Here is a 14,341-nt window from a genome sequence, read left to right as displayed (position 1 = left end):
CACAATCGATTAAAAAGGACTATGGATTAAAGCATTTAATGTCAATGGCCATTCTAAGCTGAATGTGCCTGCTCTCGTCAGATCGCAGAAGTTACACAGCTTAAGGCCTCGCTAGTACCAGTGTGGGAGACTGTCTGGGAATCCGTGGTGCAGTTGACTTTTTATTATGTCATTTAGATTTTGTTTCACAATAGATTAAATAGGACTATGGATTAAAGCATTTAACGTCAATAACCATTCTAAGCTGAATGTGCCTGCTCTCGTCCGAACGCAGAAGTTACACAGCTTAAGGCCTTGCTAGTACCAGTGTGGGAGACTGTCTGGGAATCCGTGGTGCACTTGAATTTTTATTATGTCGTTTAGATTTTGTTTCACAATCGATTAAAAAGGACTATGGATTAAAGCCTTTAATGTCAATGGCCATTCTAAGCTGAATGTCCCTGCTCTCGTCAGATTGCAGAAGTTACACAGCTTAAGGCCTCACTAGTACCAGTGTGGGAGACTGTCTGGGAATCCGTGGTGCGGTTGACTTTTTATTACGTTGTTTAGATTTTGTTTCACAATAGATTAAATAGGACTATGGATTAAGGCTTTTAATGTCAATGGCCATTCTAAGCTGAATGTGCCTGCTCTCGTCAGATCGCAGAAGTTACACAGCTTAAGGCCTCGCTAGTACCAGTGTGGGAGACTGTCTGGGAATCCGTGGTGCGGTTGACTTTTTATTATGTCGTTTAGATTTTGTTTCACAATAGATTAAATAGGACTATGGATTAAAGCATTTAACGTCAATGGCCATTCTAAGCTGAATGTGCCTGCTCTCGTCAGATCGCAGAAGTTGCACAGCTTAAGGCCTCGCTAGTACCAGTGTGGGAGACTGTCTGGGAATCCGTGGAGCGGTTGAATTTTTATTATGTCGTTTCGATTTTGTTTCACAATCGATTAAAAAAGACTATGGATTAAAGCATTTAATGTCAATGGCCATTCTAAGCTGAATGTCCCTGCTCTCGTCAGATCGCAGAAGTTACACAGCTTAAGGCCTCGCTAGTACCAGAGTGGGAGACTGTCTGGGAATCCGTGGTGCGGTTGCCTTTTTATTATGTCGTTTAGATTTTGTTTCACAATCGATTAAAAAGGACTATGGATTACAGCATTTAATGTCAATGGCCATTGTAAGCTGAATGTGCCTGCTCTCGTCCGATCGCAGAAGTTACACAGCTTAAGGCCCTGCTAGTACCAGTGTGGGAGACTGTCTGGGAATCCGTGGTGCGGTTGACTTTTTATTATGTCGTTTAGATTTTGTTTCACAATCGATTAAATAGGACTATGGATTAAAACATTTAACGTCAATGGCCATTCTAAGCTGAATGTGCCTGCTCTCGTCAGAACGCAGAAGTTACATAGCTTAAGGCCTCGCTAGTACCAGTGTGGGAGACTGTCTGGGAATCCGTGGTGCGGTTGACTTTATATTATGTTGTTTAGATTTTGTTTCACAATAGATTAAATAGGACTATGGATTAAGGCTTTTAACGTCAATGGCCATTCTAAGCTGAATGTGCCTGCTCTCGTCAGATCGCAGAAGTTACACAGCTTAAGGCCTCGCTAGTACCAGTGTGGGAGACTGTCTGGGAATCCGTGGTGCGGTTGACTTTTTATTATGTCGTTTAGATTTTGTTTCACAATCGATTAAAAAGGACTATGGATTAAAGCATTTAATGTCAATGGCCATTCGAAGCTGAATGTGCCTGCTCTCGTTAGATCGCAGAAGTTACACAGCTTAACGCCTCGCTATTACCAGTGTGGGAGACTGTCTGGGAATCCAGGGTGCGGTTGACTTTTTATTATGTCGTTTAGATTTTGTTTCACAATAGATTAAATAGGACTATGGATTAAAGCATTTAACGTCAATGGCCATTCTAAGCTGAATGTGCCTGCTCTCGTCAGATCGCAGAAGTTACACAGCTTAAACCCTCGCTAGTACCAGTGTGGGAGACTGTCTGGGAATCCGTGGTGCGGTTGACTTTTTATTATGTCGTTTAGATTTTGTTTCACAATAGATTAAATAGGACTATGGATTAAAGCATTTAACGTCAATAGCCATTCTAAGCTGAATGTGCCTGCTCTCGTCAGAACGCAGAAGTTACACAGCTTAAGGCCTCGCTAGTACCAGTGTGGGAGACTGTCTGGGAATGCGTGGTGCGGTTGAATTTTTATTATGTCGTTTAGATTTTGTTTCACAATCGATTAAAAAGGACTATGGATTAAAGCTTTTAATGTCAATGGCCATTCTAGGCTGAATGTCCCTGCTCTCGTCAGATCGCAGAAGTTACACAGCTTAAGGCCTCGCTAGTACCAGTGTAGAAGACTGTCTGGGAATCCGTGGTGCGGTTGACTTTTTATTATGTTGTTTAGATTTTGTTTCACAATAGATTAAATAGGACTATGGATTAAGGCTTTTAATGTCAATGGCCATTCTAAGCTGAATGTGCCTGCTCTCGTCAGATCGCAGAAGTTACACAGCTTAAGGCCTCGCTAGTACCAGTGTGGGAGACTGTCTGGGAATTCGTGGTGCGGTTGACTTTTTATTATGTCGTTTAGATTTTGTTTCACAATCGATTAAAAAGGACTATGGATTAAAGCATTTAATGTCAATGGCCATTCTAAGCTGAATGTGCCTTCTCTCGTTAGATCGCAGAAGTTACACAGCTTAACGCCTCGCTAGTACCAGTGTGGGAGACTGTCTGGGAATCCGTGGTGCGGTTGAATTTTTATTATGTCGTTTAGATTTTGTTTCACAATCGATTGAAAAGGACTATGGATTAAAGCATTTAATGTCAATGGCCATTCTAAGCTGAATGTCCCTGCTCTCGTCAGATCGCAGAAGTTACATAGCTTAAGGTCTCGCTAGTACCAGTGTGGGAGACTGTCTGGGAATCCGTGGTGCGGTTGACTTTTTATTAAGTAGTTTAGATTTTGTTTCACAATCGATTAAAAAGGACTATGGATTAAAGCATTTACTGTCAATGGCCATTCTAAGCTGAATGTGCCTGCCCTCGTCAGATCGCAGAAGTTACATAGCTTAAGGCCTCGCTAGTACCAGTGTGGGAGACTGTCTGGGAATCCGTGGTGCGGTTGACTTTTTATTATGTCGTTTAGATTTTGTTTCACAATCGATTAAAAAGGACTATGGATTAAAGCATTTAATGTCAATGGCCATTCTAAGCTGAATGTGCCTGCTCTCGTCAGATCGCAGAAGTTACACAGCTTAAGGCCTCGCTAGTACCAGTGTGGGAGACTGTCTGGGAATCCGTGGTGCGGTTGACTTTTTATTATGTCGTTTAGATTTTGTTTCACAATAGATTAAATAGGACTATGGATTAAAGCATTTAACGTCAATAGCCATTCTAAGCTGAATGTGCCTGCTCTCGTCCGAACGCAGAAGTTACACAGCTTAAGGCCTCACTAGTACCAGTGTGGGAGACTGTCTGGGAATCCGTGGTGCGGTTGAATTTTTATTATGTCGTTTAGATTTTGTTTCACAATCGATTAAAAAGGACTATGGATTAAAGCCTTTAATGTCAATGGCCATTCTAAGCTGAATGTACCTGCTCTCGTCAGATCGCAGAAGTTGCACAGCTTAAGGCCTCGCTAATACCAGTGTGGGAGACTGTCTGGGAATACGTGGAGCGGTTGAATTTTTATTATGTCGTTTCGATTTTGTTTCACAATCGATTAAAAAGGACTATGGATTAAAGCATTTAATGTCAATGGCCATTCTAAGCTGAATGTCCCTGCTCTCGTCAGATCGCAGAAGTTACACAGCTTAAGGCCTCGCTAGTACCAGTGTGGGAGACTGTCTGGGAAGCCGTGGTGCGGTTGACTTTTTATTATGTCGTTTAGATTTTGTTTCACAATCGATTAAAAAGGACTATGGATTAAAGCATTTAATGTCAATGGCCATTCTAAGCTGAATGTGCCTGCTCTCGTCAGATCGCAGAAGTTACACAGCTTAAGGCCTCGCTAGTACCAGTGTGGGAGACTGTCTGGGAGTCCGTGGTGCGGTTTCCTTTTTATTATGTCGTTTAGATTTTGTTTCACAATAGATTAAATAGGACTATGGATTAAAGCATTTAACGTCAATAGCCATTCTAAGCTGAATGTGCCTGCTCTCGGCCGAACGCAGAAGTTACACAGCTTAAGGCCTTGCTAGTACCAGTGTGGGAGACTGTCTGGGAATCCGTGGTGCGGTTGACTTTTTATTACGTTGTTTAGATTTTGTTTCACAATAGATTAAATAGGACTATGGATTAAAGCTTTTAATGTCAATGGCCATTCTAAGCTGAATGTGCCTGCTCTCGTCAGATCGCAGAAGTTACACAGCTTAAGGCCTCGCTAGTACCAGTGTGGGAGACTGTCTGGGAATCCGTGGTGCGGTTGACTTTTTATTATGTCGTTTAGATTTTGTTTCACAATAGATTAAAAAGGACTATGGATTAAAGCATTTAATGTCAATGGCCATTCTAAGCTGAATGTCCCTGCTCTCGTCAGATCGCAGAAGTTACACAGCTTAAGGCCTCGCTAGTACCAGTGTGGGAGACTGTCTGGGAATCCGTGGTGCGGTTGACTTTTTATTATGTCGTTTAGATTTTGTTTCACAATCGATTAAAAAGGACTATGGATTACAGCATTTAATGTCAATGGCCATTGTAAGCTGAATGTGCCTGCTCTCGTCCGATCGCAGAAGTTACACAGCTTAAGGCCCTGCTAGTACCAGTGTGGGAGACTGTCTGGGAATCCGTGGTGCGGTTGACTTTTTATTATGTCGTTTAGATTTTGTTTCACAATAGATTAAATAGGACTATGGATTAAAACATTTAACGTCAATGGCCATTCTAAGCTGAATGTGCCTGCTCTCGTCAGAACGCAGAAGTTACATAGCTTAAGGCCTCGCTAGTACCAGTGTGGGAGACTGTCTGGGAATCCCTGGTGCGGTTGACTTTTTATTATGTTGTTTAGATTTTGTTTCACAATAGATTAAATAGGACTATGGATTAAGGCTTTTAATGTCAATGGCCATTCTAAGCTGAATGTGCCTGCTCTCGTCAGATCGCAGAAGTTACACAGCTTAAGGCCTCGCTAGTACCAGTGTGGGAGACTGTCTGGGAATCCGTGGTGCCGTTGACTTTTTATTATGTCGTTTAGATTTTGTTTCACAATCGATTAAAAAGGACTATGGATTAAAGCATTTAATGTCAATGGCCATTCGAAGCTGAATGTGCCTGCTCTCGTTAGATCGCAGAAGTTACACAGCTTAACGCCTCGCTAGTACCAGTGTGGGAGACTGTCTGGGAATCCAGGGTGCGGTTGACTTTTTATTATGTCGTTTAGATTTTGTTTCACAATAGATTAAATAGGACTATGGATTAAAGCATTTAACGTCAATGGCCATTCTAAGCTGAATGTGCCTGCTCTCGTCAGATCGCAGAAGTTACAGTTACACAGCTTAATCCCTCGCTAGTACCAGTGTGGGAGACTGTCTGGGAATCCGTGGTGCGGTTGACTTTTTATTATGTCGTTTAGATTTTGTTTCACAATAGATTAAATAGGACTATGGATTAAAGCATTTAACGTCAATAGCCATTCTAAGCTGAATGTGCCTGCTCTCGTCAGAACGCAGAAGTTACACAGCTTAAGGCCTCGCTAGTACCAGTGTGGGAGACTGTCTGGGAATGCGTGGTGCGGTTGAATTTTTATTATGTCGTTTAGATTTTGTTTCACAATCGATTAAAAAGGACTATGGATTAAAGCCTTTAATGTCAATGGTTATTCTAGGCTGAATGTCCCTGCTCTCGTCAGATCGCAGAAGTTACACAGCTTAAGGCCTCGCTAGTACCAGTGTGGGAAACTGTCTGGGAATCCGTGGTGCGGTTGACTTTTTATTATGTTGTTTAGATTTTGTTTCACAATAGATTAAATAGGACTATGGATTAAGGCTTTTAATGTCAATGGCCATTCTAAACTGAATGTGCCTGCTCTCGTCAGATCGCAGAAGTTACACAGCTTAAGGCCTCGCTAGTACCAGTGTGGGAGACTGTCTGGGAATTCGTGGTGCGGTTGACTTATTATTATGTCGTTTAGATTTTGTTTCACAATCGATTAAAAAGGACTATGGATTAAAGCATTTAATGTCAATGGCCATTCTAAGCTGAATGTGCCTTCTCTCGTTAGATCGCAGAAGTTACACAGCTTAACGCCTCGCTAGTACCAGTGTGGTAGACTGTCTGGGAATCCGTGGTGCGGTTGACTTTTTATTATGTCGTTTAGATTTTGTTTCACAATAGATTAAATAGGACTATGGATTAAAGAATTTAACGTCAATGGCCATTCTAAGCTGAATGTGCCTGCTCTCGTCAGATCGCAGAAGTTACACAGCTTAAGGCCTCGCTAGTACCAGTGTGGGAGACTGTCTGGGAATCCGTGGTGCGGTTGAATTTTTATTATGTCGTTTAGATTTTGTTTCACAATCGATTAAATAGGACTATGGATTAAGGCTTTTAATGTCAATGGCCATTCTAAGCTGAATGTGCCTCCTCTCGTCAGATCGCAGAAGTTACACAGCTTAAGGCCTCGCTAGTACCAGTGTGGGAGACTGTCTGGGAATTCGTGGTGCGGTTGACTTTTTATTATGTCGTTTAGATTTTGTTTCACAATAGATTAAAAAGGACTATGGATTAAAGCATTTAATGTCAATGGCCATTCTTAGCTGAATGTGCCTTCTCTCGTTAGATCGGAGAAGTTACACAGCTTAACGCCTCGCTAGTACCAGTGTGGGAGACTGTCTGGGAATCCGTGGTGCGGTTGCCTTTTTATTATGTCGTTTAGATTTTGTTTCACAATAGATTAAATAGGACTATGGATTAAAGCATTTAATGTCAATGGCCATTCTAAGCTGAATGTCCCTTCTCTCGTCAGATCGCAGAAGTTACACAGCTTAAGGCCTCGCTAGTACCAGTGTGGGAGACTGTCGGGGAATCCGTGGTGCGGTTGACTTTTTATTATGTCGTTTAGATTTTGTTTCACAATCGATTAAAAAGGACTATGGATTAAAGCATTTAATGTCAATGGCCATTCTAAGCTGAATGTGCCTGCTCTCGTCAGATCGCAGAAGTTACACAGCTTAAGGCCTCGCTAGTACCAGTGTGGGAAACTGTCTGGGAATCCGTGGTGCGGTTGCCTTTTTATTATGTCGTTTAGATTTTGTTTCACAATCGATTAAAAAGGACTATGGATTAAAGCATTTAATGTCAATGGCCATTCTAAGCTGAATGTGCCTGCTCTCATCAGATCGCAGAAGTTACACAGCTTAAGGCCTCACTAGTACCAGTGTGGGAGACTGTCTGGGAATCCGTGGTGCGGTTGACTTTTTATTATGTCGTTTAGATTTTGTTTCACAATCGATTAAAAAGGACTATGGATTAAAGCAGTTAATGTCAATGGCAATTCTAAGCTGAATGTGCCTGCTCTCGGCAGATCGCAGAAGTTACACAGCTTAAGGCCTCGCTAGTACCAGTGTGGGAGACTGTCTGGGAATCCGTGGTGCGGTTGACTTTTTATTATGTCGTTTAGATTTTGTTTCACAATAGATTAAATAGGACTATGGATTAAAGCATTTAACGTCAATGGCCATTCTAAGCTGAATGTGCCTGCTCTCGTCAGAACGCAGAAGTTACACAGCTTAAGGCCTCGCTAGTACCAGTTTGGGAGACTGTCTGGGAATCCGTGGTGCGGTTGAATTTTTATTATGTCGTTTAGATTTTGTTTCACAATAGATTAAAAAGGACTATGGATTAAAGCATTTAATGTCAATGGCCATTCTAAGCTGAATGTCCCTGCTCTCGTCAGATCGCAGAAGTTACACAGCTTAAGGCCTCGCTAGTACCAGTGTGGGAGACTGTCTGGGAGACTGTCTGGGAATCCGTGGTGCGGTTGACTATTTATTATGTTGTTTAGATTTTGTTTCACAATAGATTAAATAGGACTATGGATTAAGGCTTTTAATGTCAATGGCCATTCTAAGCGAAATGTGCCTGCTCTCGTCAGATCGCAGAAGTTACACAGTTAAGGCCTCGCTAGTACCAGTGTGGGAGACTGTCTGGGAATCCGTGGTGCGGTTGACTTTTTATTATGTCGTTTAGATTTTGTTTCACAATCGATTAAAAAGGACTATGGATTAAAGCATTTAATGTCAATGGCCATTCTAAGCTGAATGTGCCTGCTCTCGTTAGATCGCAGAAGTTACACAGCTTAACGCCTCACTAGTACCAGTGTGGGAGACTGTCTGGGAATCCGTGGTGCGGTTGACTTTTATTATGTCGTTTAGATTTTGTTTCACAATAGATTAAATAGGACTATGGATTAAAGCGTTTAACGTCAATGGCCATTCTAAGCTGAATGTGCCTGCTCTCGTCAGATCGCAGAAGTTACACAGCTTAAGGCCTCGCTAGTACCAGTGTGGGAGACTGTCTGGGAATCCGTGGTGCGGTTGAATTTTTATTATGTCGTTTAGATTTTGTTTCACAATCGATTAAAAAGGACTATGGATTAATGCATTTAATGTCAATGGCCATTCTAAGCTGAATGTCCCTGCTCTCGTCAGATCGCAGAAGTTACACAGCTTAAGGCCTCGCTAGTACCAGTGTGGGAGACTGTCTGGGAATCCGTGGTGCGGTTGACTTTTTATTATGTCGTTTAGATTTTGTTTCACAATCGATTAAAAAGGACTATGGATTAAAGCATTTAATGTCAATGGCCATTCTAAGCTGAATGTGTCTGCTCTCGTCAGATCGCAGAAGTTACACAGCTTAAGGCCTCGCTAGTACAAGTGTGGGAGACTGTCTGGGAATCCGTGGTGTGGTTGACTTTTTATTATGTTGTTTAGATTTTGTTTCACAATAGATTAAATAGGACTATGGATTAAGGGTTTTAATGTCAATGGCCATTCTAAGCTGAACGTGCCTGCTCTCGTCAGATCGCAGAAGTTACACAGCTTGAGGCCTCGCTAGTACCAGTGTGGGAGACTGTCTGTGAATCCGTGGTGCGGTTGACTTTTTATTATGTCGTTTAGATTTTGTTTCACAATAGATTAAATAGGACTATGGATTAAAGCATTTATCGTCAATGGCCATTCTAAGCTGAATGTGCCTGCTCTCGTCAGATCGCTGAAGTTACACAGCTTAAGGCCTCGCTAGTACCAGTGTGGGAGACTGTCTGGGAATCCGTGGTGTGGTTGAATTTTTATTATGTCGTTTAGATTTTGTTTCACAATCGATAAAAAAGGACTATGGATTAAAGCATTTAATGTCAATGGCCATTCTAAGCTGAATGTCCCTGCTCTCGTCAGATCGCAGAAGTTACACAGCTTAAGGCCTCGCTAGTACCAGTGTGGGAGACTGTCTGGGAATCCGTGGTGCGGTTGACTTTTTATTATGTTGTTTAGATTTTGTTTCACAATAGATTAAATAGGACTATGGATTAAGGCTTTTTATGTCAATGGCCATTCTAAGCTGAATGTGCCTGATCTCGTCAGATTGCAGAAGTTACAAAGCTTAAGGCCTTGCTAGTACCAGTGTGGGAGACTGTCTGGGAATCCTTGGTGCGGTTGACTTTTTATTATGTCGTTTAGATTTTGTTTCACAATCGATTAAAAAGGACTATGGATTAAAGCATTTAATGTCAATGGCCATTCTAAGCTGAATGTGCCTGCTCTCGTCAGATCGCAGAAGTTACTCAGCTTAACGCCTTGCTAGTACCAGTGTGGGAGACAGTCTGGGAATCCGTGGTGCGGTGGAATTTTTATTATGTCGTTTAGATTTTGTTTCACAATCGATTAAAAAGGACTATGGATTAACCCCTTCCCGCTCCTTGACGTACTATTACGTCATGGCAGCTGTATCGTTCGCGCTCCATGACGTAATAGTACGTCACGGGAGTAACGGCCGTTTCGGCCGTCCTCCCGACACATACAGGAGCTGTGACGCTGCTGTCTTGTTCAGCAGCTGTCACAGCTCCTACAGCGGGGACCGATCGCTGTGTCCCCGCTGATTAACCCCTTAAAAGCCGCGTTCTATAGAGATCGCGGCTTTTTAGGGGTTAAGCTGCCATCGCCGGCCTGCTACGCGATAGCGGCCGGCGATGGTGACTATGGCAACCGGACACCAAACAATGGCGTCCGGCGATGCCATAGACGGAAGCCTAGTGGGTCCTGACAACGTCAGGACCCACTAGGCTTGCTGTCAGTGAGTAGCTGACAGTTCTAATACACTGCACTACGCATGTAGTGCAGTGTATTAGAATAGCGATCAGGGCCTCCTGCCCTCATGTCCCCTAGTGGGACAAAGTAATAAAGTAAAAAAAAAGTTAAAAAAAGTTGTGTAAAAATAAGAAAATAAAAGATTTAAAAGTATTAAAAGTAAAAATCCCCCTTTTTCCCTTATCAGTCCTTTATTATTAATAAAAATATATAAACAAACAAATAAACTATACATAATTGGTATCACCGCGTCCGTAACGGCCTGAACTACAAAATTATTTCATTATTTATCCCGCACGGTGAACGCCGTAAAAAAAATAAATAATAAACCGAACCACAATCACAATTCTTTGGTCACTTCACCTCCCAAAAAATGGAATAAAAAGAGATCAAAAAGTCGCATGTACCTAAAAATGGTACTGATCGAAACTACAGTTCGTTACGCAAAAAATAAGTCCTCGCACGGCTTTATTGATTGAAAAATAAAAACGTTATGGCTCTTAGAATAAGGTAACACAAAAAGTGAATGATTGTTTACAAAACGTATTTTATTGTGCAAACGCCATAAGACATAAAAAACTATAAACATCTGGTATCGCCGTAATCGTATCGCCCTGCAGAATAAAGTGAATATGTCATTTATAGCGCACGGTGAACGCTGTAAAAAAAAACGAAAAAAAAAACAATCGTACAATTGCTGTTTTTTAGTCACCACGCCACCTAAAAATAGAATAAAAACTGATCAAAAAGCCGCATGCACCCCAAGAAAACTACAATGGATTCCTCAAGGGGTCTAGTTTCCAAATTGGGGTCACTTTTGGGGGGTTCCCAATGTTTTGGCACCACAAGACCTCTTCAAACCGGACATGGTGCCTAATAAAAAAGATGCTTCAAAATCCACTAGGTGCTCCTTTGCTTCGGAGGCCGATGCTTCAGCCCATTACCGCACGAGGGCCACATGTGGGATATTTCTCAAAACTGCAGAATCTGGGCAATAAGTATTAAGTTGCGTTTCTCTGATAAATCCTTTTGTGTTATAAAAAAAATGGTATAAAGAGGATTTTCTTACCAAAAAAAAAATGTAAATTTCACCTCTACTTTGCTCTAAATTCCTGTGAAACACCTAAAGGGTTCATAAACTTTCTAAATGCTGTTGTGGATACTTTGAGGGGTCTAGTTTCTAAAATGGGGTGTTTGATAGGGGTTTCTAATATATGGGCCCCTCAAAGCAACTTCAGAACTGAACTGGAACCTAAAAAAATAAATAAATGAGGCAATACTTCGCTTCTTACATTATACTGATAATGAGCCGTGCCCACCCCGAGATGACCCCAGTTTTGACCGTTTGTATAAACGGAGACCCCTATTAGACCGTTCCAGTGCCCGGTTTTCCCAAGCATACACCCCTGAGAAGTGTATTTCTATTGATGAGTCCCTGGTACATTTTAAAGGGAGGGTTCAATTCCACGAGTACCTGCCGGGTAAGAGGGCAAGGTATGGCGTGAAGATGTATAAGCTGTGAGAGTGCATCAGGGTATACCTACAGGTTTAGGATATATGAAGGAAAGGCCACCCCCAAACCAGACTGCATCCTGGACTACAATAGGTACATGGGAGGGATGGACTTGTAAGATCAAGCCCTGAAGCCCTACAGCGCCATGCGGTGTGGTATAAGAAGCTGGCCGGGCACATCATACAGATGGCATTGTACAATGCGTACATGCTACGTCGATGTGCAGGCCAGACGGGAACTTTCCTGGAATTTCAAGAGGTGATTATCAAGAACCTAATCTTTAGGGACCAAGAAGGGGGGGGGCACCCAGTACTTCTGGAAGCGAGCCCACACGCATCGTACCAGGGCAACACTTTCCAGGAGAAGTTCCCCAAACTGGCAAGAAGGGAAAAAGTCAAAAGAGGTGCAAAGTCTGCTATAAGAGGGGGATAAGGGATGACACAATATATCAATGTGACACGTGTCCCGAATAACCAGAGCTCTGTATGAAAGTGTTTTAAAATTTATCATACATCCCTTGGTTTATAATTTACCCCAATTTTACTTACCCTGATGCACTCCACACAGCTTATCCCCCCTCGTCTTTCCCCTCTGATCCCTGCTGTGTGTCCAGGCAGCTGATAACAGCCACATGTAGGGTATTGCCATACCCGGGAGAACCCACATTACAGTTTATGGGGTGTAGGTCTCCGGTCAAAATGCTCACTACACATGTAGATGAATGCCTTAAGGGTGTAGTTTTTAAAACGGGGTCACTTCTTGGGGGTTTCAACTGTTCTGGTACCTCAGGGGCTTCTTCATACATGACTTCGCACTAGAAAATCCCCAGTAGGCCAAATGGTGGTCCTTTCCTTCTGAGCCCTCCCATGGGCCCAAATGGCAGTTTATCACAACAAATGGGGTATTGCGGCCCTCAGAACAAATTGCGCAACAGAATGGGGTATTTTGTTTCTTGTGAAAATAAGAAATTTTCAGCCAAAACTACATATTATTTGAAAAAAATAATTTTGTTTTCATTCCCAGCCCAATTCAAATAAGTTCTGTGAAAAAACTATGGGGTCAAAATGGTCACAACACCCATAAATGAAGTCCTTGAGGGGTGTAGTTTCCAAAATGGGGTCATTTGTGGTTGGTTTCTATTGCTTTGATACCTCTGGGGCTCTGCAAATGCGACATGGCACCCGAAAACCAATCCAGCAAAATCTGGACTCCAAAGAACACACAGCGCTCCTTTCCTTCTGAGCCCTCCCATGGGCCCAAACGGCAGTTTATCACCACAAATGGGGTATTGCCGCACTCAGGACAAATTGGGCAACAGAATGGAGTATTTTATTTCTTGTGAAAATAAGAATTTTTGAGCTAAAATGACATATTATTGGAAAAAATATATATTTTTTTAATTCCCAGCCCAATTCAAATTAGTTCTGTGAAGAAACTATGGAGTCTAAATGGTCACATTACCCATAAATGAATTCCTTGAGGGGTGTAGTTTCCAAAATGGGGTCACTTCTGGTGGGTTTCCATTGCTTTGATACCTCTGGGGCTCTGCAAATGCGACATGGCACCCGAAAACCAAACCAGCAAAATCTGTACTCCAAAGAACACACAGCGCTCCTTCCCTTCTGAGGCCTCCCATGGGCCCAAACGGCAGTTTATTGCCACAAATGGGGTATTGATGCACTCAGGAGAAATTGGGCAACAAAATTGAGTATTTTGTTCCCTGTGAAAATAAGAAATTTTGGTAAAAAATTACATCTTATTGGAAAAAATGTCATTTTTTTAATGTCACAGCCCAATTGAAATAGATGCTGTGAAAAAACTGTGTGGTCAAAATGCTAACAACAACCATAAATGAATTCCTTGAGGGGTGTAGTTTCCAAAATGGGGTCACTTTTGGTGGGTTTCCATTGCTTTGATACCTCTGAGGCTCTGCAAATGCGACATGGCACCCGAAAACCAATCCAACAAAATCTGGACTCCAACAAACATATAGCGCTCCTTTCCTTCTGAGCCCTCCCATGGGCCCAAACGGCAGTTTATCACCACAAATGGGGTATTGCCACACTAAGGACAAATTGGGCAACAAAATGGGGTATTTTGTTCCTTGTGAAAATAAGAAATTTTGATCACAAATGACATTTTATTGGAAAAAATGACATTTTTTTCATTTCAGAGCCCAATTCAAATACGTGCTGTGAAAAAACTGTGCGGTCAAAATGGTAACAACAACCCTAAATGAATTCCTTGAGGGGTGTAGTTTCCAAAATGGGGTCACTATTGGGGGATTCCTACTGTTTTGACACCTCAACACCTCTTCAAACCTGGCATGCTGCCTAAAATATATTCTAATAAAAAAGGGGCCTCAAAATGCACTAGGTGCTTCTTTGCTTCTAGGGCTTGTGTTTTAGTCCACGAGCGCAGTAGGGCCACATGTGGGACATTTCTAAAAACTGCAGAATCTGGAGAATACATATTTAGTAGTGTTTCTCTGGTAAAACCTTCTGTGTTACAGAAAAAAAAAA

At 42.1% G+C, this 14,341-nt stretch overlaps 40 pseudogenes; all 40 read left to right on the top strand.

Annotated features, from left to right (window-relative positions):
• Window positions 1-40: 40 nt before the first annotated feature.
• LOC142698366 (5S ribosomal RNA) lies at window positions 41-159 on the top strand (annotated as a pseudogene).
• A 253-nt stretch (window positions 160-412) lies between these two features.
• Window positions 413-531, top strand: LOC142698606 (5S ribosomal RNA; annotated as a pseudogene).
• A 67-nt stretch (window positions 532-598) lies between these two features.
• Window positions 599-717, top strand: LOC142698797 (5S ribosomal RNA; annotated as a pseudogene).
• A 253-nt stretch (window positions 718-970) lies between these two features.
• LOC142698457 (5S ribosomal RNA) lies at window positions 971-1,089 on the top strand (annotated as a pseudogene).
• A 67-nt stretch (window positions 1,090-1,156) lies between these two features.
• On the top strand, window positions 1,157-1,275 carry LOC142698715 (5S ribosomal RNA; annotated as a pseudogene).
• A 67-nt stretch (window positions 1,276-1,342) lies between these two features.
• LOC142698415 (5S ribosomal RNA) lies at window positions 1,343-1,461 on the top strand (annotated as a pseudogene).
• Window positions 1,462-1,528: 67 nt separating this feature from the next.
• Window positions 1,529-1,647, top strand: LOC142698785 (5S ribosomal RNA; annotated as a pseudogene).
• A 253-nt stretch (window positions 1,648-1,900) lies between these two features.
• LOC142698792 (5S ribosomal RNA) lies at window positions 1,901-2,019 on the top strand (annotated as a pseudogene).
• Window positions 2,020-2,086: 67 nt separating this feature from the next.
• Window positions 2,087-2,205, top strand: LOC142698508 (5S ribosomal RNA; annotated as a pseudogene).
• A 67-nt stretch (window positions 2,206-2,272) lies between these two features.
• On the top strand, window positions 2,273-2,391 carry LOC142698552 (5S ribosomal RNA; annotated as a pseudogene).
• A 67-nt stretch (window positions 2,392-2,458) lies between these two features.
• LOC142698478 (5S ribosomal RNA) lies at window positions 2,459-2,577 on the top strand (annotated as a pseudogene).
• A 253-nt stretch (window positions 2,578-2,830) lies between these two features.
• Window positions 2,831-2,949, top strand: LOC142698691 (5S ribosomal RNA; annotated as a pseudogene).
• A 67-nt stretch (window positions 2,950-3,016) lies between these two features.
• Window positions 3,017-3,135, top strand: LOC142698649 (5S ribosomal RNA; annotated as a pseudogene).
• A 67-nt stretch (window positions 3,136-3,202) lies between these two features.
• Window positions 3,203-3,321, top strand: LOC142698772 (5S ribosomal RNA; annotated as a pseudogene).
• A 67-nt stretch (window positions 3,322-3,388) lies between these two features.
• LOC142698473 (5S ribosomal RNA) lies at window positions 3,389-3,507 on the top strand (annotated as a pseudogene).
• Window positions 3,508-3,760: 253 nt separating this feature from the next.
• On the top strand, window positions 3,761-3,879 carry LOC142698383 (5S ribosomal RNA; annotated as a pseudogene).
• Window positions 3,880-3,946: 67 nt separating this feature from the next.
• LOC142698687 (5S ribosomal RNA) lies at window positions 3,947-4,065 on the top strand (annotated as a pseudogene).
• A 67-nt stretch (window positions 4,066-4,132) lies between these two features.
• Window positions 4,133-4,251, top strand: LOC142698595 (5S ribosomal RNA; annotated as a pseudogene).
• A 67-nt stretch (window positions 4,252-4,318) lies between these two features.
• On the top strand, window positions 4,319-4,437 carry LOC142698760 (5S ribosomal RNA; annotated as a pseudogene).
• A 67-nt stretch (window positions 4,438-4,504) lies between these two features.
• Window positions 4,505-4,623, top strand: LOC142698408 (5S ribosomal RNA; annotated as a pseudogene).
• A 67-nt stretch (window positions 4,624-4,690) lies between these two features.
• Window positions 4,691-4,809, top strand: LOC142698714 (5S ribosomal RNA; annotated as a pseudogene).
• Window positions 4,810-4,876: 67 nt separating this feature from the next.
• On the top strand, window positions 4,877-4,995 carry LOC142698617 (5S ribosomal RNA; annotated as a pseudogene).
• A 67-nt stretch (window positions 4,996-5,062) lies between these two features.
• Window positions 5,063-5,181, top strand: LOC142698349 (5S ribosomal RNA; annotated as a pseudogene).
• A 445-nt stretch (window positions 5,182-5,626) lies between these two features.
• LOC142698507 (5S ribosomal RNA) lies at window positions 5,627-5,745 on the top strand (annotated as a pseudogene).
• Window positions 5,746-5,812: 67 nt separating this feature from the next.
• LOC142698719 (5S ribosomal RNA) lies at window positions 5,813-5,931 on the top strand (annotated as a pseudogene).
• A 67-nt stretch (window positions 5,932-5,998) lies between these two features.
• Window positions 5,999-6,117, top strand: LOC142698462 (5S ribosomal RNA; annotated as a pseudogene).
• A 253-nt stretch (window positions 6,118-6,370) lies between these two features.
• Window positions 6,371-6,489, top strand: LOC142698499 (5S ribosomal RNA; annotated as a pseudogene).
• A 67-nt stretch (window positions 6,490-6,556) lies between these two features.
• On the top strand, window positions 6,557-6,675 carry LOC142698655 (5S ribosomal RNA; annotated as a pseudogene).
• Window positions 6,676-6,928: 253 nt separating this feature from the next.
• Window positions 6,929-7,047, top strand: LOC142698819 (5S ribosomal RNA; annotated as a pseudogene).
• Window positions 7,048-7,114: 67 nt separating this feature from the next.
• Window positions 7,115-7,233, top strand: LOC142698542 (5S ribosomal RNA; annotated as a pseudogene).
• Window positions 7,234-7,300: 67 nt separating this feature from the next.
• Window positions 7,301-7,419, top strand: LOC142698490 (5S ribosomal RNA; annotated as a pseudogene).
• A 67-nt stretch (window positions 7,420-7,486) lies between these two features.
• LOC142698665 (5S ribosomal RNA) lies at window positions 7,487-7,605 on the top strand (annotated as a pseudogene).
• Window positions 7,606-7,672: 67 nt separating this feature from the next.
• On the top strand, window positions 7,673-7,791 carry LOC142698484 (5S ribosomal RNA; annotated as a pseudogene).
• Window positions 7,792-8,241: 450 nt separating this feature from the next.
• On the top strand, window positions 8,242-8,360 carry LOC142698746 (5S ribosomal RNA; annotated as a pseudogene).
• Window positions 8,361-8,426: 66 nt separating this feature from the next.
• Window positions 8,427-8,545, top strand: LOC142698498 (5S ribosomal RNA; annotated as a pseudogene).
• Window positions 8,546-8,612: 67 nt separating this feature from the next.
• LOC142698407 (5S ribosomal RNA) lies at window positions 8,613-8,731 on the top strand (annotated as a pseudogene).
• Window positions 8,732-8,798: 67 nt separating this feature from the next.
• Window positions 8,799-8,917, top strand: LOC142698762 (5S ribosomal RNA; annotated as a pseudogene).
• A 67-nt stretch (window positions 8,918-8,984) lies between these two features.
• Window positions 8,985-9,103, top strand: LOC142698581 (5S ribosomal RNA; annotated as a pseudogene).
• Window positions 9,104-9,170: 67 nt separating this feature from the next.
• Window positions 9,171-9,289, top strand: LOC142698763 (5S ribosomal RNA; annotated as a pseudogene).
• A 67-nt stretch (window positions 9,290-9,356) lies between these two features.
• LOC142698406 (5S ribosomal RNA) lies at window positions 9,357-9,475 on the top strand (annotated as a pseudogene).
• Window positions 9,476-14,341: the final 4,866 nt, after the last annotated feature.

Source organism: Rhinoderma darwinii, unplaced genomic scaffold, assembly GCF_050947455.1.
Source record: "Rhinoderma darwinii isolate aRhiDar2 unplaced genomic scaffold, aRhiDar2.hap1 Scaffold_1030, whole genome shotgun sequence".
Lineage (NCBI taxonomy): Eukaryota > Metazoa > Chordata > Amphibia > Anura > Rhinodermatidae > Rhinoderma > Rhinoderma darwinii.
The sequence above is the reverse complement of the archived record's forward strand: the minus strand, read 5'-3'. Positions and strand labels throughout refer to the sequence as shown.